At 37.1% G+C, this 22,208-nt stretch overlaps 1 protein-coding gene across 11 annotated transcripts in view; it reads right to left on the bottom strand.

The window, feature by feature from the left end:
- The window catches only part of GTDC1 (glycosyltransferase like domain containing 1), a 505,179-nt gene that overhangs the window by 405,392 nt on the left and 77,579 nt on the right, over window positions 1-22,208 (bottom strand). For all 11 annotated transcript variants that reach the window (XR_004350686.1, XM_032637181.1, XM_032637182.1 and 8 more), the window contains exon 2: window positions 12,940-13,003. The gene's annotated coding sequence lies outside the window, so the exon portion shown is untranslated. The remainder of the gene's footprint in view (window positions 1-12,939; window positions 13,004-22,208) is intronic.

Raw genomic sequence — 22,208 nt, 5'->3', positions numbered from 1 at the left:
ATAAGAAATTTCTTTCTAATTGGAGTAAAACGACAATCATCAAGTAAATGTATATCAGATGGTGGCATGTACTATAAAGAAAAATAACACAGGGTAATGGAGAATAAAGGCTGCTGAGGATGGATTGGGGAAGGGCAGGATTTTATATGGAGTTGACTGAGGACGCTTCACTGATGATGAGATGACATCTAAACAGAAACCAGAAGAAGAGAGGGAGGAGGCTCTGCAGACCTGGATCTAAAGCCTCCCAGGCAGCAGGCACAGCAAGATACTGAGATGGAATATGCTTGGCATGTGCAGAGCAGGAAGGTCTGTGTGACGGCAAAGCATAAACGAATTTGCTTTACTCAACAAGCATTTATTGAATGATTACATTCTGAAAATTAGGCTAAGTGTTTTGTGATATTAAAATGACCCAAATATAGTTTCTGGACTCAAGCCTGGATATAATTATAATACAGAGTGAAAAATGTTATTAACTAGTTGAACTGGTTCTCAAAGAGGGACCAATAGTAAGTTCTACTTCAAGAAGATGAACCAAGAGCCTAGGAAGTACAGCGGCCAAAATCCCAATTACAAAGAAGAACTGAAGAAATGTGCAGATACTCTTGGTTCATTCCACAACCATTCAACTCTTTTCTCCTTTTGCTTTCTTCTGTTGTAGAATTCAGGCTAAAATACTTAGTCTCCCAGTTGTGGGCAAGACTGTTCCACAGTCTTCCAAAATGACATAGTGGAAAGAAGGCTCAAAATTGGTAAGCACCCACTATTGGGAGCCAGGACACTGCTGCACAACTCTGAACAAATCAACAACCTGCAGGGCTTTTAGCTGACCCACCCCAGGCCTCTGGTATCAGGCCCTCCCCTCCCAAGCCCTTCTGCCCTCAGCCTCCCTTATCATCCTCAAGCTCGACAACATTTAATCTGTCTTCCATTCTTCCTCTGAAATTTACAGGTACCTCAGTGTCCATCCTCTCAAAAACCTATGATTATTTCTACCTAAGAAAGAAAATTAATTAACAAGAAACAAGACCTCTTACAGTTTGGTCCCAAGTTCCTTTTTAGCCTCAGTTCCTATCACTGCCACAAGCCTACCATTACTCCAAACACAACAGACTCCCTGCCATATATCAAACATTCCATATACATTCCCACCATCAAGCACTGTTAGTGCTACTTCTTCTTTCTGGAATCCTTTCACCTTTACCTGTCACATTCCTACATATATACAGTTCAAGACTCCACTGAAATCCCATTTCATCCATGAAGGTTTAAGTCAACTTCTTACCCATATTCAGCCCATCAGAAGTAATTACTCCTTCCTCTGTAGTAGTAACACCAGCTTGGCTTACACCCCAATAAGAGCAGCTACCACAATCCTACTTATACTATCGTTGTACAGTATATGTGTGTGTCTTCCCAACCAGATTTTGTTTCTCTGGCAGCAGAGTTTGTGTACAATTCATATTTATATCTATGCATAATCCAAGCAAAGTACTTTGTATGCCAGGCATTCAATTAATGTGTTTCAAATTCTCGTCAATAGACTACACGAAGCCCTCGCAAAAGGCGAGGGGGCAAAAGAGGTATTCCTGAATTGAAGATTACAGCAGCATTATACAGTGAACCGTCCAGCAATCAGCTATTCAAGTAAGTTCTAAATCATTGCAGGTATCATTGAATAAGGACAAAGACAACAAAAAGTAAACCATGAGTGCTTACTGGGCAGCATAAAATTAAAGAGGAATGGGGAAATGCAAAGCCTAAAGCTACCTATATTAGGAAGTATTACCAAGGGATACTCAAACAATTCATTTAACAAATATTTACTAAGTGCCTGCTTTAGGCCAGACACTCTATTAACTGCTGAGAATACAAAGGTGAAAAATAGTGAGAAAGGGCTGAACTTTTACAAGCAATATTTTTTTTTTTTTACAAGCAATATTTTTAAGTGCAAAGTGTTGGCCTATAAATTATTACTTCCTGAAGTATGACCAAAACAGCATCTTAAGGACCAAGAGACTGACTATGGATACCCAATTCCAAATCTAGAAAACTATCTTGACTAAATTGTGATTATGTAGGCACTCTCTCCCAGGACTGCTTCTGAATGTTAAAAGGGCCTCCTCTATTTTCAGTGACTATAAACTGCTCAGATAGAAAATTTGAGTTCCAGATACTTGAATACATTCCCTGCTCTGAGATAAGTTCTATCCATGCACAGGTTGTTTTAGTAATTAAGGTGCCAACAACCCTGCCATCGTGAATGAAAAGGGAGGAATTTATTAAAAGAGTGCTATATAGGGGATGTTGTATGGGAGATAGTGGATAGTTGTTTGCTTTGTCCTCTGAGGTCAAAATAAAAGAAACAGAATGAAAATACAACAAAAGGGATTTAGGTTAGACATAGGAGGAGTTGTGAAGCACTGATTCACACTACCAAGTTATACTCTGAGCCATTTGTTCTGCAGATTTTGAAAAAAGAGATAGCCTGCTTTCTTCTTAGTTTAGGGCAAAGCAAGCAGATGTAAAGATGACTTCTTAGGGTTTCTTTCAGACATGTTTTTCTATTGTATGTAACCATTTGCATGCACAGTGGAAAAATATGAAGCTATCATTCTAAGAATTAAAAGAAAGAATATAGCCAAAATGCCATCTAGGATAAATTCTGATTTAGTGTGCTCTTAGCCATAAGGCTTCCAAGGATCTAATAACTCCTCCTTATAAGTCAACATCAATAATATAAATTATCGGGGGCTTCCCTGGTGGCACAGTGGTTGAGAGTCCGCCTGCCAATGCAGGGGACACGGGTTCGTGCCCCGGTCCAGGAGGATCCCACATACCACGGAGCGGCTGGGCCCGTGAGCCATGGCCACTGAGCCTGCGCATCAGGAGCCTATGCTCCCCAATGAGAGAGGCCACAACAGTGAGAGGCCTGCGTACCGCAACAACAACAACAAAAATAATAATAATATAAATTATCAAATGACTTATTTACCTCATTAATAAACTCAAATTGCTTATTTCTTCAAAAACTGAAATCTTAATATATGAGAACTACAAAATATCCTTGTTTAAACAATAACCTATTCATGGAGTTAAAAAGAAATTATATTTTTTTATTTACCCATGAATAACTTGCTCCAACAAAAATATTGGTACTAAGTCATTTTGAGGATTTTTCTATAACCCTTATAACTGAATATCGTCTACTCAAAACGACTTTGACGTCTTTACATTGATGTCCCCTTAGCAATAATGAACAATTTTATAAAATTTAGTCCACAACCCTCAGAAATTAAAAATATGACTATGCCCTTTACATGTATAAATGATTTATACCAATTATATTAACAAATATATTTCTTAGTACTTATTCATTCATTTAACAACTGTTTTATTGAGGGTCTATCTAGGCACTGTGCTGAGTGTAGTAGGGACACCAAGATGACCTAATTAGAGTTTCTGTCCTCAGTCACAGAAACATAACCTCACAATACCAAAACACATGTACTGGATGTCAAAAGGGAACAAACATCAAGTTGATTTTTTTTTTTTTTTTTAACAAATTTATTTATTTATTTATGGCTGAGTTGGGTTTCTGTTGCTGCGCGTAGGCCCTCTCTAGTTGGGGCGAGCGGGGGCCGCTTTTCGCTGTGGTGTGTGGGCTTCTCATTGCGGTGGCTTCTCCCGCTACGGAGCATGGGCTCTAGGTGTGCGGGCTTCAGTAACTGTGGCTCGCAGGCTCTAGAGCGCAGGCTCAGTAGTTGTGGCACACGGGCTTAGCTGCTCCGCAGCATGTGGGATCTTCCCTGACCAGGGATCGAACCCGTGTCCCCTGCATTGGCAGGAGGATTCTTCACCACTGCGCCACCAGGGAAGCCCAGCAAGTTGCTTCTGATAAATGGAATACTTATAAATGGAATGGAATATTTCCTGCCATATCAATAAACAAAGGATGCCACAGTCATCAACGATTGCAACCCTCCAGTGTGAGCTGGTGAGCCCTGCGGAGGCGCAGGGCTGAAAAGAACACCTGCCATCTAGCAGCCATCAGACTGCGGCCACTCCCTGCAGTGAGCCCTAAGGAAACTCAGGATGTGAAAATACAGGATACTGGCCCCAGATAGCTGAAGTGCATATCAAAGGAATGATTTCAGTAAGCCCAGATTCTCAAATCTTCCCGTACATAGAAAAGCACTAAAGTCCTTAAGATATCTGGTTTTCTTTAATTAACAGTAATCTTTTGACATTCCGACTACATGCCCTTTTGTTGCAAAACTCCTACATATCCTGGCTCCTCCCCTCACCTCCTTGGAGCAGTTTCTCAGAGTTATCTGAAATGCTGTCTCCCGGGCTGCAGTCCTCATTTTGCCCCAAATAAAACTTAACTTGCAACTCTCACGTTGTGCTTTTTTTTTTTTTTGCGGGCCTCTCGCTGCTGTGCCCTCTCCCATTGCGGAGCACAGGCTCCAGACGCGCAGGCTCAGCGGCCATGGCTCATGGGCCTAGCCGCTCCACGGCATGTGGGATCTTCCCAGACTGGGGCACGAACCCGTCCCCTGCATTGGCAGGCGGACTCTCAACCACTGCGCCACCAGGGAAGCCCTGTGCATTTTTTTAAGTCAACACTTTCTACAAGTACCCGGGAAGTTCAAAGGTCCAAGCAACTAACTATACAAAAAGAACTAAGGAAGTATGGCAGATAACTTCAGGATGGATCAGTTGACACTCATTCCAATTCTCCTTCTCCCTGCCTTCCTCCAAAATAAAGGCTAGAAAGCTAAATACTCTTTATCTCATTCTAGAGGTAGTTAGGTGACACACTTTTGGCCCCTGAGATGCAGGCAGAAGTCCCCAGGAGCGGGCTTCTCTTTCTAAAGAAAAAGAGAAAGTTCTCCATGATAAATAGGCTTCTGGGCTCCCTTTACTTTTCTTCCTGCTTCAAAGTAAACACAATTTCTATAGGTACAAAAGTCATCTGTGGAATAAGAAGCAAGCATTACGTGCTAAGGATGATGGAGAAGGATGATGTTACCTGGCCACCTGATGAACTAACTGCCTCCCGACTTCTTACGCCAGGAGACAAATAAAACCCTTACTCATTTAAGTCACAGTCAGTAAGATTTTCTACCACTTGGAGCCAGAGGCATTTTTACCATTAAAAGAAAGCTACAACAAAGAGATGTTTGAGTTGGACTATGGATCCTTCTTCCTTAATTCAGCTGTTATCTAGTCCTTTCTAGCTAGAGGAATTAAAAACAATTTTGAATTTTCATGTCCACAGTTTTACTATAGTATTCTGTAATCCAGATTACTTAAATAAACATGTTCTAACTCTTCCACAGAAATACATCTATTGCATAGTCATTACAAGATTTTTTATTTATTTCTTTTCCTAACTGACACCTACAATCCCCCCAAACCTATAAAATAACATTTCTTATAGCATGATATAAATCATTCATGTATGTAATATACACATACAAATAAACAGCTTAAGAAAGGGGTAAGAAATGAGAATGAAGAGAGAAGGAAAGAGGAACCTAGCTTATTTGAAAGTATAAACTATGTTTTTCAATTTTGTGAGCATCTTAAAAAGTATCTTCATAATAAGTTAAAGACCTCAAGATAATAGTATTTTTAAAATAGGAAAGAATCCCGGCAACTTGAAATCAGTGTCTCTGTTTCTGAAAAAATTTCAAACTTGAAAAATACATATCCAACAAGTATTCTTCATCCAATTTATCACTAGCATTATTGTATCATTGCCATATCCCACCTATCTCTATTAGCCTCCCTAAGGTAGTAATCTGTCTCTCTAGGTAAGTTTCAGTTGGACATATTTTAAATGTGTACTGTTCTTGAGATTGTTTCAATTGTACACTGCTAAAAAGATTCATTAATTTCAACCACCATCAACTCCATATGCCACACATACTTTTCTTCTGCCTTTTTTGTTCAAATATATTTCACTGTGGCCATTCAGAGGAAAATTACACATTCCAATAACATTTGAGTTCCTCTCCGTTACCCTTTCAGTGGCTCAGGGTAATGAGAGAGTAAAGAATCATGTTCTTCACAGGCTCTCCTTTTTTTTTTTTTTTTTTCCATTTGGTAGAACTTCAGCTTCAAATCTCTTGTGCCAAAAAGCAATGGGTAATGTCTAATGCTCTTCTCTAACAGTAGTACTTTGGAGGGAAGGGGAGAGAAAGTCAGGAGAAATCACTCACATTCCCAGCTTTTAAAGAGTCTTAGCATATGGAATAAGCAATCTCTTATCCTATTTTCCTAATATAGAATTACAGAATCATAATAGGTAAAGGGGCCAGAGGAAAAGGAAAAAGAATTAGAAAATTTTACAAATATCTCTGAGTATGGGTAATGGCTAAAATGATGAAACTATTGATAGTTCTAGCCCTAAATTCCCAGCGAAATCAGTCAAAAAAAAAACAAAAAACAAAAAACCTATATGTTCATAAAACCTGGGGCTTATATACTCCTTGGCACTGTTTATAGGTAGAGACTTCCTCTGTAAAATAGATAAAAACTACATCTCATCTTCATGAGACTGCAAGAATGGGAGAAATAAAGATACTAAGCATAGTCAGATAACATAAATGCCTTCATTTTAAAACCAACATTCAAAGACAATCGACTACAGTCCATATGAACTCAAAAGAAAATTCATAGAATAAGTCTCCTTTGTTTACGTCATCTCAACTTCAATTTCATCTGCAGTTATCTCCTTTAAAGCAAATATTTCTAGGGCCCTTACATGATAGGAAGTCCTTTTTCTCAGGCCCATTTTTATTTGGTTATCTTTTTAGGTGCACTAAAGATTGAGTTTACAATAAGCTGAACAGACAGCGTACAAAAGGCTTTTAGAACTATACCATATGGTCCAGGGAAGGGAACAATCTGGACGATCCCCATTTCAATCTGCAAGCTTGTCCACCTCTATAACACATTATACTACTGTAATAAAATATTAAGATGGAAACGTAAAAGCAAAACTAGTCTATCTTTAGCATTACCAGGCAACCACACTTCCAAAAATTAACTGATAAACTTAATAAACATTTAATTTATATTCTGAAATTTTGGTATGCAACACCAGGCATACAAACCTAGGCCACTATTCACTAGAAACAATATTTCGGCAGGGATATGTGTGGGTATTCAACTTATGCTTCAGAAATTTGGAAGAAGAAAAAAAACACAAAACACTTTTACGGGGGCATATTGGCAGGGGCTGATGTAACAGATGACACATTCTTGGAAACCAAATAAAAGCAATAGGGAAATACCCATTGTTGCCTGCTGAAGGCCTAATCACATGGACACAGCTGGAACCAATGTAGATCATTCATTAATAAAATTGTATTGTAGTAGCCACTTTTTGATGCATTTCAATTACTGCTGTAGCCAAATCTCTGAATTTCTTTGTTCCATGTTAGTAAGATTGTTTGAATGCGAAATATGAGAAGATTTAGAACAGGGGGAAAAAAAAAAAACCTGCTCTCATGCTAAAAATGAGACTAGCTCAAAAAGCTAAATGTCACTTTACCTTGCAATCTACTTACTCTATCAGCAGCTTAAAATATGCAGCGTAAACCTGAAAGGGGGACTTCATATGGTACTATGGATAAAAAGTGAGCAGTGTGAGATGCCACAGAAAACATATGAAATACTTGTGAAAGTATTCTACAGAATTATAAAATGTCGGGCAGGAGGAATTAAAATGTACCAAAAACTAAGGGGAGAATCAAACAACTGAATTAAAACATACTCTTTCATGTAATACTCTCTAATGACTTTTAACACTGAAGTATGTACTATACGCCTCAGGGAAGGTCACTCATATTTTTGACCACATAAACTTAGAAATCACTATTTGTCATTATATGTTACCAATATTTGATATCAAACAGCACCTACCCAGGAGTTAGGTTTAAAATCTGTACTGATATTCAAATGAAATAAAATACTGGCTATAATTATAAACGTGTATGTAATATAATAAAGTCCTGGTTAAAATAATAAATTTGGTATTTATCCAATTTTGCTGGCATCTGTTAATAAATTTATTTTTCCATGTTTCTACAAATATAATGATTAAGTTTCTATATCATAATTTCTGCAAACTGCATAATATCAAACTATAAAGATGTAGCAGCCTTGATATGTGTCCTGAATTAAACAAAACTGTAGTATTTATTACTTACAAAAATGAAAAACTCAATAGCATTTATCAAAAACACTACTCAAACATTATAAGTCTTAAATATATTTCTACTATGCCTCTGTGTACAGTTAGAATAAACAAATAAATAGGACAATTCATGTTTCAATTCCTAAGTCATCGAAAGATATATTCCTACCACAAAAAAGATAAAGGGCTTAACTGCAAATAAAAATTATACCAATGGAGAAAATGTACTTAAAGTCAATAAACAGTATTCAATATACAATTAACATTCAACATATGTGAACATACAGAAGGAAAGAGTTTTTATCTGTATCATCTTTAACCTCCAATTCTAATATTAAAAAACCTTTGTAAAGCAATTATACTCCAATAAAGATGTTAAAAAAAAACAAAAAACAAAAAACAAAAAACCTTGACACAGAGGACTCAAGACAGTCATGCACTTAACTGGACCAAGAGGAAAAAACAATTTCACTGGCATTCCTTCTCAAAAACATCATCATTCTTAAGCTTAAAATGTTGACCTAAAGATTTAATTAATATAACTTAACAAGCACCTCACTCAGATTCATTTTAGCTGCTCTACAGAAAAAGCCACTTAAATACAAGTTTAAAAAAAAAAAAAACAGCATTGGAGGGACTCAAGAATCACAGCATTTAATACACATGCATTATACATACAAATCAATTTGAGTGTTTGTTTGTTTTGTTAAAGTAATGAGCCAATATGTTGCTGAACCTGTCTTGAGAATGAGAAAATAACAGGTGAGTTTATTTAATGCATACTTCTGATATACCTGTTTTACAAATCCTTTTAATTATTTTAAAGCATTTTTTAAATTAAAAATCTCTGGAAAAAAAAAGAACAACTGTTAGATTGCACAAGTTTGTCTTAATGTATCCGTAATAGATATATTTTCCAGCATATATGGCATACAAAAATGTTTCACATTAATCATTCTAACACAAACCACTGTTTACTTTCTTTTTGGTCACATTTGTTACACATTTACAAAAATACAGGAGTTTTTCCTCCCAAAGTAATTTTCTCATTGCTAGAAATCATTGACAATTTTAAAAATAAAAATCAGTCAAGGACTTCCCTGGTGGCGCAGTGGTTGAGAGTCCGTCTGCCGATGCAGGGGACACGGGATCGTGCCCCGGTCCGGGAAGATCCCACATGCCGCGGAGCGGCTGGGCCCGTGAGCCATGGCCGCTGAGCCTGCGCGTCCGGAGTCTGTGCTCCGCAGCGGGAGAGGCCACACCAGTGAGAGGCCCGCGTACCGCAAAAAAAAAAAAAAAAAAAAAAAGAAAAAAAAAAAAAAAAAAAAAAAAAAAAAAAAAAAAAAAAAAAAAAAAAATCAGTCAAAATAATATCAATCTCCTCCTAAGAAAACAAATTCTGCCTATTTAATTATTTGTATCTTGATTGTAAAACACTAATTTTTAAAGTAGATCACATGAAAGTAAATCATTTGTTTTGCTTAATACAACAGAAAACACATTTACATTTTGAGGAACATTCTACGAAATTTCATAGAATGTTTGCTCATAGTGAAAATTTAGTCTCCTCTTCAAATCATCACTTAAAAATCATAGTGCTACATTTCCACATCCCTTGTAATAATAGGTCACTAATTACAATTTAGAAAACATTGGGAAACTTAAAAAATGCTTTTGTGTTTTACCTTGCATTTTGATTTCAAAGGAAAAAAATTTTAATGCACATCCTTGTATTTAATGGAAGCTCACTTGCTTATCTAGCTACACTTATCAGACATTCCAAAAATGAGTACTCAATCTATAAAAGATATGAACTGACTCTGAGTCTGACAAAAATAGAAAACAATAGCAAGCTTTTTGGTCTCAACAAAAGATAGCTTGGCAAAAATATCCATGTAATATAAGCAAATATTACTCAAGAGTTTCAATTCAAATAATAAGCTGTGAAGCAAGACAAGATTCCTACCAATCAAAAATACTATGTCAACATGACGAAAGTTAGCAATATTCAGAAGGGTTTTCTGAAAAGTATGGCAAAAATGCAACTGTTAAGGAAATCTCTAGGAGAGCTGGAAAAGGCAAATTTAGCACAAGCTTCTATAAGGAACAATGCCATTTAGTAAATGTGGAAGTTGTGAGGAGAATGATGTCTCTATTTAAGAACAAGTTTTTTTTTTCATGATGGTGTTTTACGTGAAGAAAGAGGAAGACGAGGGAAAAGAAATGGTATAAGTAGGAAAAACTAAGGCTGCTTGCTTTCCTTCAGTGAGGCTGGGAGGGTCGACCCTCTGCCTTATGAAAACCACTGCCAGAACCAAGCTACACAAAACATTTTGGCTGCCAGCCTAGAACAGTGCCAGGCTGTTTTTTATTTTTGCGCTAGGCTCCCTCAATTGAGACAGTGTGGGATTGTCACTTTGATGCACATAGAGAACAAAGAATAATATAGTACAGAGGGGGGGAATTTATTTTGCCCCTTTAAAGTCAGGTTAGCATTTTGTTTTCTTTGACAGGTCTTGAAAAGACCCAAGAAACAAAAGTTATGCTGAAGAATGGATCAATTGCCTAAAGAAATTAGCGTGAGTACAATATTGTCGACAGTTTAAAAGCCATTTGAGATTAACATTTTTTAAAAATCAGACTTAAAAGGGGTCCAAGTCATATATTTACCTGTTTAAGAGGCCAGAGACCAAAAAGTACATGATACACCATCACTTAATCTTGTTTAAAATCTGAGAGTATGAAGGAAGGCCATAAAATCTCACCAAAAAAAGAACTAATATAAGTATTATAATTTTTAGGTCACTATTCAGAGGCAACTTTCTCAGCTGCTATTGTGAACTTGAGTTCTCCAAAATTAAATAATCTGATTAAAAGATTATAACATTAGAGGGCTCCCCTGGTGGCGCAGTGGTTGGGAGTCTGCCTGCCGGTGCGGGGGGCGCGGGTTCGTGCCCCGGTCCGGGAGGAGCCCACGTGCCGCGGAGCGGCTGGGCCCGTGGGCCATGGCTGCTGGGCCTGCGCGTCCGGAGCCTGTGCTCCGCGGCGGGAGAGGCCACAGCAGTGAGAGGCCTGCATACCTCAGAAAAAAAAAAAAAAAAAGAAAAAAAAAAGAAAAGATTATAACATTAGAATCTGAATATTTTATGCCTTTTCAGGGAAAGAGGTGATAAACGATCGAAAATGTTTGAAGGATTAAACCACAAATCATCTATGAAGTTGCCACAGACACAAACAGGAAAACCGTCTCTTCTATCCTATTCAATTCTGTACTAGAAGCAAAGCTAACACAAATGAGAAAACCAAGTGTGTGCTGCTGCAAGCTTCAACTAAATCTACTACCTGAATCTGGAGACCCAAAACACCAATAAGCCATTAGCTCCCAGAGGTATGACCTTTTTCTCTCTAATGCACAAGATAAGTAGAGGTAGAGGTCCATTTTCTACAATCCAAATGAAAAGAAAGAATGAACTGTGACAAGCCCAGATCCCATGCTGGCATATTTTACACTAAGCTCAGCATCATCTAGAAGCAGTATGCTTCTCCCTGCCAATCAGGGGGGGGAAAGAAGTTGTGAAAACTACTACAGCGTGGATGAATAGCACCAAAGGTCTACGAGTCCCTTCCTCCTGCACATCTCCACTGAATCAGCTGTTAAAAGAAGACCAACGGCTGTTACAGAAATAGCAAGAACTAAAGCACTTGCCTCAGATGTTACACATAGAGGCATGGAGCATTTACCACCTAAGCCTATCTAATTTCTGCCAAGATGATCCCCTGCCCAGTTTTGTTCATAGCCACAGATTCTGATAGCAAGTCACGATCAGTGATGGGAAAGGCAACAGGGGAGGGAGAACATGGGGAAGAAATCCAGAGAGAACAGCGGCCAAACTCCAAACAATATACACGCTTCTCTTACTTAAATTAGTGCCCATGCACAATACGTTGGGACAACAAAACCTGTGATAAAGGTTTCAGGTACGATGATTTGCTCTGGGTGGCAAGGGTAAGTCTGCCATATAATCAAAAAAAAAAAAAAAAACACATTATTTTCCTCCTCACAGTTCTCCTTTTGCATTTCCTTTCTTTCCTCTAGGATATACTGCTGATGCTATTACCGCATGGGACACTGATAGTTGTAGGCAAGGCATTCATGTATTGCCAAAGTGGTCCAGAGAGTGATGTCTGGCTGGCTTTAATTCAGCAAGGAATATGAGGCAAAAGCAGGAAGCAAAAAGAATGAAAGGTATAGAAGAAGCCAGGGTATAGCCTGTGTTTTCTGTTTATTAATGATGCAGATGAAATGGGGGGAAATCTAGAAAAAGCAGCCAAGCCAAGTGAATTACAAAGAAAGATTAAAGGAGCTAAATGTGTATAACTTGGCTGACAACCAAAGAACAATATGAGAGCTGTCCACAACTCTCCAAAGTATATACAAAAAAGAAGAGCAGGGAATTTTTATCTACTATTGAAGTGTGAATATATGAAATAATAATGAGATAAAATAAAAATAAAGAAATCTGACTTCAAGTAGCCAAGGAAGTAATCTGGTAAAACTTAAGAAAGGATATGCTTCCTCCTCTTTAGAAATATTTATCATCTATTTAGAAATATTTATCATCTACTGACCCACACTGCAGTAAAGAGTAGATAATAGGAAATGACCACATAATGCCAGAGGACTTAATTCATGGAGAAATAAAAATGAAGTCCCATTTGCTTACCTGATGATCCAGATTTACTGATGTCTCTCTTTACATATGTCTGATCTGGCTAATGAAGAGATATCTGTGAAATCACAAAGGACATAGTTAGGTTGGTATCTTCAAATCAAGCCCAATCTGAATTCTGAATGCTGACCTGGACAAGAGTTTACTTAAATGATCTAGTAGTCTGATTCTTGGATATTCTAAGATGGGAAAAGAACCTCTAAGAACAGAAATACTTTGAGTCTTAACTAAGAGCTTTTTTCAGTCTTTCCAAGGATTTCCCAAATTAATGATGACTCAAAAAAATAATAATTCAGATTAGAAGTCCTTCACCTTGGTACATGGACAGCCCTCAGGAGTCTATGCACTCCTGAATGATATATGAAAAATGTGTGGGTTTATGTAAATGTATATGTCTCTGGGGAGAAGGTCAATAATTTACGAGATTTGCACAGAGGTCTATAATCCAAAAAACTGTGAAGAACCTCTGCTGAGTATAGTCTAAAATCTCAAAGGCAGGTTGGAATGCATATAGATAATCAATCCAGGTTTGGAAAACAATGGGGGTGCACAGACACTTGCAGATCTTGGGTAAACACCTTAAGAACACTACTTTCTGGGAGAACATAACATCAAGTTTAAACTGTTACTTAACTTACACAGCCTTATGTTCTCTGCCTGCCATACACAGTGAAGAGAATGATGGGTGGATATTCTGACTCTCCTGTTCTGTATATATTAAAGTCAGAATCCTTAGGTATATCAATACTGACAGGGTCAGAACTAACAGAGCAACTCATCCAAAAAGAATCCTATATGACAAGCAAAAAGGAGCTATCAAAGCAGTAGGAAATGTGGCTCCCAAACAGTTTACATAGCACAAAATCACAGGATTAGCCAAACACATCTCCTAAAATAATTATTCAAAACAGTAATCAGAGTCAGAATAACCTACACCAGAATAAAAAACAGGTTGGAGAACCTTCCAGACACCAACTGTGAACAAGATGGGAAAGCATTCACAGCTAAAGAGAGGATCTGGAGCTGAGGTATCACCAAAACAACAACAATAAACAAACACTGAGAAGACATAAATCAAGGAAAGAGAAAAAAAAAAAAACAAAATAACTCGAGATGGCTTATTTCACATAATGACTATAGAGTATATTCTCTCAAAGAAAATAGTGTATTTAGACATTCACCTCCTGAGCATCTCCCTGGCATTGCTCTGGTGCTGGGAATTCATCAGTGAACAAGACAAACAAAGCTTGCCCTGCTGGAGATTAATTTTGGGGAGGAGAGGAAGGATGATGGGAGACAACTATATCAGCAACATCATTTCAATGTGTGATACATGAAGGAAAACAAATAAATAAGATGATGTGACCGAGACATGCAAGAACGGCCTGCATCTATCTAGTACATCACAGAGATGCTCACTCCAATCTTCAAAGTTAGTCAGGGTCTTAGAGAATTGAGATGGGGGAGGGACTGTAGGGACAGCTAGTCAGACCTCTTCATTTCAGACACAAAGAATCACAACCTCATTATTCCCGAACATCAAAATACACACACCTGGACTGAGTTAGGATTTTATGATACACGCTCTGTCTTTAGAAGAGAGGATTGAGAACAGGTACTGAACAGCATTCCTGAAAACCTGGCTAAAGATACTGAATACTTCATACCCTTAATATTTAATAAAGAACCACATTCTATCCAAATTCTTGGCAAGTTCCATTCAATTAGAAGAATTTTGTTTTTTGCTTCTACAGACAAATCTGATCAATTTCTGCTGTCAAAAAAAGGTTACCCAAGGTCATGTTCTTAGGCCTCAAACCTAGGCAATCTGGCTCCAGGATCCCAAACTCTCATCACTACTTTTTGCAGACACTACAGAAGTAAAATTTAAAAGAACAAAACAGCCTTAGGTGGCTCCCAATATTCTTAAATTTATACACTCAACTAAGACCAGAAAAAGTCAAATTAAATAAAACCAAGTGTGATGAAAATTTAGAAGCAAAACTAGGTGAGCGGAGGAGAGGATAAGAATGAAATAATGAAAGAAGACACAAAAGAGTCATCTGCTCTGAGCCTAAAGCATCCAAATGAGAATTTCTCAGGAATAGGAAAGCATTACCATGTGGACATGAAAACTATATGGGCCTCAGAAATGGGGTATGCCCACTGAGGCCACAGAGGAAAGTCAGGCTTTGATTCATAACCAGGGAAACTTCCAAAGACTTCCATGTAATTCTGCTTCACAAAGCTCTGTGTGTGTGTGTGTGTGTGTGTGTGTGTGTGTGCATGCGCGTATGTATGTGGTATGTTAGGGAGATGGATTGGTTCTTAAAAGAATTTCAATGTTTATAAAAAACTTACAGAAATAATTCCTATCTGAATAGGGCTATACAGCCTATATATTTAAATGCAGTTTCACACTTCTTAAAAAAACTTCCAAAATATAAAGCTCACAAGGTAAATATATAAATAAAAACATGCGAAAAAATAAATCTGTGTATTGATTATATATGTATACATATGTCTAGAAGGAGGCACAAAAAAAACAATAACACTGGTTCATGTGTATAAAGAACGTGAGTGTTAGGGACTGAGGTATAGGAGGAGAGATTTCGTATCCCTCAAAATTATACTTTTTCAATTTGAACCAAGTAAACAGTGATAATTCAAAAGTTTTAAAAACAGGGAACTCTACTCAATACTCCGTAATGATCTATATGGGAAAATAATCTAAAATAGAGTGGATATATGTATATGTATAAGTGATTCACTGTGCTGTACAGCAGAAAGTAACACAACATTGTAAATCAACTATAATCCAATAACAAATTTTTAAAACAGACATAACAAAAGAAAATTTTAAGAATAGTCTTGAAGTTCAAAAATAAAAATAAAATAATATTGAAGACAAAAAGGGTATGGAAATCTATCTATTCATATATATATACATATATATATATGCATAGAGGGGTCCTTGCTGGTAGAGCAGTTGGGACTTCAGCCTCAGTGAAAGACTCTAGCTTTCCACCTTCACACATCATCATCAACCCTGCCCTCCACACCTCACAGTCCACCACCAGAAATACAAAACAAACATGCATACACAGAGGCCATTTCAATTGGTAGATAATGCTGTTCGAATATCCTATCTCTGAGAGCCTAATTGCTTAAAAACATCTAAAAAGACAGATGCACTTTTAAAAAAAGTAAAAAGAATTCTACAAGCTGTCAACATAGAAATATATTTCATATCCTTTTTAAATTAAAATAAAAAGTTGTTTAAGAAAAATAAATCGGTCAGAGATTCCAAAAGATCAGTGATGCAAAGTTTCCCCAAAGCTAGAAATCTATGACATTATTTGCTTAGCCTATAGTCTCCAACCTAAGAAAGCAACCCTGAGTCCTTTTCGTTTGAATGTGAGCATATTCTATGACATCTGTCATCTCACTGACCAAAAGTGTTGCTGCAGACTTCACTGGGCAGCAGTGACCCATTCCTTCCTCCTTGGCCAAGAGAAAGTCTTCCACCCAAAGCTGTAAGGCTGTCAGGGATGTAGTAAGCCCTTTTCTTTAAACTTCTAACAGGTCAGAACTTTTCACAAAATCTACCCCCAAAAAAGGCTTATTCACATTAATTTGCTTTGTGTTGCCATCACTTATTGTCTTCATTTTTAATTTAGTGGTATTTTTAGACAAATGAAATGAAATAACGGTCAGTTTTTCTCAATCTGTCTCAGCTCTACTCTTCATCTTCTGGGACCCAATTCATGTGATCCTTTAACAACTATTTATTTCACACCAAACTAGATATCTCCCTAAAGCTTACCAATCTAGCCTCCAGGCATATTTCTTAAATAAAAGCTGTAGATCTTTGTAAATGTAAAATTTGCATACTAAAGGAACAAATCAACTATCAAAAGACCTAGTACTATATAGCTGTTGCTCACCTCTAAGCAGAGTTTAAAATTCATTTCAATTTATTATTTTTTTAAAGAAACAGCTATTGACTTTTTCCCTTTGCAAAATACTGTGTTTAATGGCCTAGTTAAATTAGAGGTGATAGTGTGAAGCGAGTGTTTTAAATTGGTAAATTCTAAACCTTTTAATAAAAGCACATCAGTCAGAAGTTTTAATAAGACTCAGCAGGACAGAGAAGAATTAACAGTCTGTAGGTATCAAAAAGGGGTGACAGACAATGATAACCTTAATCATTTGCATAGGGATTTATAATTTCATTGCTTAAAGGTTAATGAAATTATGTGGTATTTTGCCTACTCTTTTTTTTTTTGCTATTTTTTTAACATCTTTATTGGAGTATAACTGCTTTACAATGATGTGTTAGTTTCTGCTGTATAACAAAGTGAATCAGCTATACATAAACATATATCCCTATATCTCCTCCCTCTTGCATCTCCCTCCCACCCTTGCCTACTCTTATCCAGTAATGGATGCCTTGGTTCGTATACATTTATTGACTGAATCATGTAACAGAAGAAATGACTGAAATATTACCGATTAATCTGCTGCATTTTTAAAATATACTCCTGGGTGTCCAGCTATCATAATCTGTTCTAACCAATAACTGGGTACCCTAAAATAAAAACATAAGGTTTCCAACAGCATCTCTTCTGAGATGAGAAGAACAAACTCATAATTAGAACTCTAAAAGTACAGTAGGTTGCTAAAGTGATTTTTTAATTAGATACATTCCTTTATCTACTTTGTACTTCAAGTCAACTATTGCTAAATAGTTGCTTCTGCCAAATAGTAACATAAAATACAGATTGATGAGTATATTCAAGACACTGGAGGGTGAAACTGGATGGAGAAATTCAAACAATAGACACAAATAATGAGAAGAGTTGAAGTAATAAAAGAATTCTAGGCTGGAGCAATTGTTTTCAAGAATCACGGGACAAAAACAACACACTACAGTGGCCTTGCCTCACTGAGCACCCAAGAGGTTTGTTCAAGGCCAGTGCTTTGCTTGGTACCCAGTTCTAATGGAAAACTGCCAAGAGTCTAGCTTTAGGCAGAGTGGCGTTACCTACTCTGGCTGCACAACAGAATCACCTGGAGGGCTTTTTTTAAAAAAAAAAAAAAAGCTGATACTTAAACCACAGCATCAAAGATTTTGGTTTCATCAACAATTTTTAGAAGCTCCCAGGTGATTTCTTACACGTGCAGCTATGGTTGAGAAATACTGCTAGAGGGCACTGGGTCTCAAAGTGGGGTCCCTGGACCAGCAATGGGAGCAACAGCAGCAGCAGGTGGAAACTTACTGGAAATGCAAATACCCAGGCCCCATCCCAGACCTACTGAACTAGAAACTCCAGGGTGGGGTCAGGCAATCTGTATTCTGATGAGCCCTTCAGGAAATTCTGATGTACACTAATGTTTGAGAAACACTGCTTTAGAGTAAGAAGAATCTGGGCTTCAATCATCTCTCCAGAATTTACTGACTAAATGACCACTGGTCAGCTCTCTAAACCTCACTTTCCTCACCTGCAAAATAACAGAGTTAGCTATGGTTTGTAAACATGTATTACGTGCAGAGAATGTGCTAATAAGCACTTTACATACATTAATTAATTTAACACAACAAGCTTACCACGTAGATATTAATATCATTTACACCCGTTGAACATTACAAAGCGAGGAGGCAGAACTGAAATTTGAACTCAAGTCTTTCAAATTCCAAAATCATTGCTCTCTCCCTATTCCACAAAATATGCTGGTCTGCCCTCCCTCCCTCTCTCCCTTCCTCCCTCTCTCCCTCCCTTCCTTCTTTCCTTCCTTCCTCCCCCTCCCTCCCTCCATCTTCTCTCCTTCTTTCCTTCACTCCTGTCTCTATTTGTCTGTCTTTCTCACTTTCTCTGGAAATTTATTTTCCTACTACAAATCTAGAGATTAACTAGCATGTACCAAGTGACTACTGCCATAGGCCAGAAAGAAAAGGATTAAAATTTTAAAAATTTTTAAATCATAGTAATGACATTACTACATGTAGACACACATTTTGCAAAATATAGAAACACATATGATTTAATTCTAAAGTGGTAAGTCAAAAACAGAAGAAACTCAGGAGTTCATGAGACTGGAGCTCAGAGACCATGGCATGACGCCAGGAAGAAGTGCAGCTTATTCTGAAACAGGGTGAAAAGTCTGTCCAGAACAGCAGGAAAAACAAATTAGAGAGAAGTAGAAAACAAAGCTAAGTAAGCTCAATGGGGCCAGATTAAGACTTAGAGTTAAGAAATATTTCACTTTAGTAAATATATAAACCCTTTTTTCACACAATATTTTTGACGCACTGATAGTAAAAAGGTAAAGTCAAATCACAGATACTTATTCTAGAAAAAAATCAACCTAGGATTATACTGGAAAAAAATATACAGAAAAAAAGTCATTTCTATTACAGAAAGTGTTCCATATGATCCACCCTTTATTATAGTGTTTGCATGGGCTATTCATATGCATTGCACAGTATTTTCAATCATTCACTAATCCAACCAACACTGATTGCATTGAGTTAGGCATCAAGGATAAAACAATAAATAAGTTACTGACCCAGGGCACACGGAGCATTTATGTAAGAAACAGACTGCAAATGTTTTATGCAACATGTACATGAAGTTATTAGGAATTCCAAAGGCCACTAAAGACAGACCAATTCTTAGGAATGACTTCTGTGAAATTCCTGAAAGTCAATGAGGTATAAACTAGCCAAAACGTTCTACGTATAACATGCAAAAGTACTTTGTTTATGATAGCTAGCATCACGGTCATCAGCTTACAAGTGGAGCATCCCAAGTCCCATCCACATTGAGGCTGACTATGGCTAAAAAAGGCAGGCACATGTAAAATCTAGAGGTAAGCTTTTTAACACATCATTCATTTCACTTTTCCTGAGGAACTAATGAAGAAACTACACTCAGAAACCCACTGGAAGAGTCTACCTATGTATTAATGAAGGAAAACGTGAGGCACAATGGGCTGACTGAATTCACTAGCATCTCTGCCAATGATAGTCCAGGGCTGTATAACACCTTCTTTAGTTCTACTCTGACAACTCCACGACACACATTTGTCTCTAAGAACCAGTTTAGGAAGCATGTATATCCACCACACTATGCTTAAATGATGAGGTGCTAGAGTTATTTTGTCTCAGAATAAATCTGAACCAAATTTGCTACGATATTAGAAATTATAGCATTTTTCAAACTAAATATATTTAAGGATCATCAGCAATGGATCTTTAGTGAAACCATTTATTAACCAACTTACACAAATATAATAATCAAAGAACTGAATCCCAAAGTTAAAAACTACCCAGTAAACCACTAGTTTTTATCCCACATAGTATCGAGTATATATATAGTGTTAAAATTAAAACAATGGTATAAAAAGACTTTCCAAGTACTCTGAGTAATAAATTTCTTTGGCCCCAAAATATCCAATTCATATTTACTACTGTATTTTACTAAAATTCAATCACCTATCATCTCATTCTTTAGTAATATAAACTGTATATGACAAAGTGGTAGGATTAAAAGGTTGGTATATGAGAACAGTTCAATTTTGATAAAAGTGGTTGGTATAAAATCATCTTTTAAAATATTCAGGTGATGCCATCCAGATATCCACCTGCACTTGGATCTATAAGCCTTAAAGAACTTGCTTAGATTTACTGAAGCTATACCTGCTGTCGAGAAACAAAAAATTGTGAAGGCTGATCAAACACAACTTTGCCTCTAGGATCATGTTAATGTTTTCCACTAACACCATGCTAAAAGTTAACAGTCAATGTAATCCAAAGGTTTCTCTTTACTTCTATATTTAACTCATCACAGGTTTGATCAAGCATGCAAATCCCTCTGGGCTCAGGGTTCCCATCAAAATGTCTTATAGGAACATTAAAAATTGAATGGGCATAAACAACTCCAACAGTGCGGAGCTCATGACAGCATCCCTGTGATCTTTGTGTTTCATGTGCAACAACACTGGGGAAGTTTGCAAGGGAATCTGAGCAACTAATTACTAGCTTTTGCTTGAGGGCAGGTGTTTCAATCTCTACAGGTGTCTACTAGCTTTTGCTTGAGGGCAGGTGTTTCGATCTCTACAGGTGTCTAGGCCGCAGGGCTCTACCTACTTCATTGCCTCCTGAAGACGTTCACTATAACGACTTGCTGAAGCCCTGCAAAACATCTGATAGAATGCTAAACTGTTGGGTGTTCAGGAAGAAACATGTTGTGACTGCTTCTTAAAGATACCGTTAAGGAGAAATAGCAGTTGGAGAGGCTTTACATGGTTTTTGAAAGTATAAGACAGTTAAAAAGTAAATATAAAATTATATCTATCAATCACACACATTAAATGAGGATACCAATGTTGTCTCAATAAGTACAGAAAGTTTTTCAAAGAAAATACTGTTATTTTTTAAACAGGATATAAGAAAGAAAAATCTAGCTAAATAATAATCTTATGGTAGCCCTTTTTTTTTTCATTCGTGCCAGTGCTGGGTATGCAATTTTGGAAGGATCAAAAAAGATGAGAAGTTATCCACTAAAAGAAATTAGCAAACAAAATAGTCATCTGCTGATTGGAGAGGCATATATACCATTCACATGTGATGCCACTTACAGTATTAACATTCCTTAAGGTCTTTCCCATAATACTTCAAAAGAAATAACGCTTAATAATGAAAAGACACACAAACCAGAGAAAAACACCTCCTGCTCTGCTACTTGCTACATGTGTAATCTTGGGCAAGAAACTTAACCTTTCTGAGCTTCAATTTCCTCATGTAATAATAGATAAGACCCACCTCATCAGGAGGTGTTTTTAAATAACAGAATGTCCCTTAACTATTCGAGCCAGAGCTTGACATACAGTAAGTGCTTAATAAATTGTAATTAGCATCATGAAAATTTCTAAATACATTAGTCTGTTGTTCTTAGCAGAGCACTAGCCAATAAAAAGCATCTTCGAAAGTAAAGATTCATCAGTGGTATGCTATTCAAAAATTCGTTATACGGTGCATCTTTTTAAATAAAAATATTTGGCCTTGCTTTTAAGCAGTCAATCAATAAGCAAATACACAACATTTAACTAATTCTTTTTTTTTTAACTTTTTTTTTAAGTAATTTATTTTTGGCTGTGTTGGGTCTTCGTTACTGCACACAGGCTTTCTCTAGTTGCAGAGAGCGGGGGCTACTCTTCGTTGCAGTGCGCGGGCTTCTCATTGCGGTGGGCTTCTCTTG

The sequence above is a fragment of the Phocoena sinus genome, chromosome 7 (assembly GCF_008692025.1).
Source record: "Phocoena sinus isolate mPhoSin1 chromosome 7, mPhoSin1.pri, whole genome shotgun sequence".
NCBI lineage: Eukaryota > Metazoa > Chordata > Mammalia > Artiodactyla > Phocoenidae > Phocoena > Phocoena sinus.
Note: the sequence above shows the minus strand (reverse complement) of the source record. Positions and strands in the feature narration are given on the sequence as shown.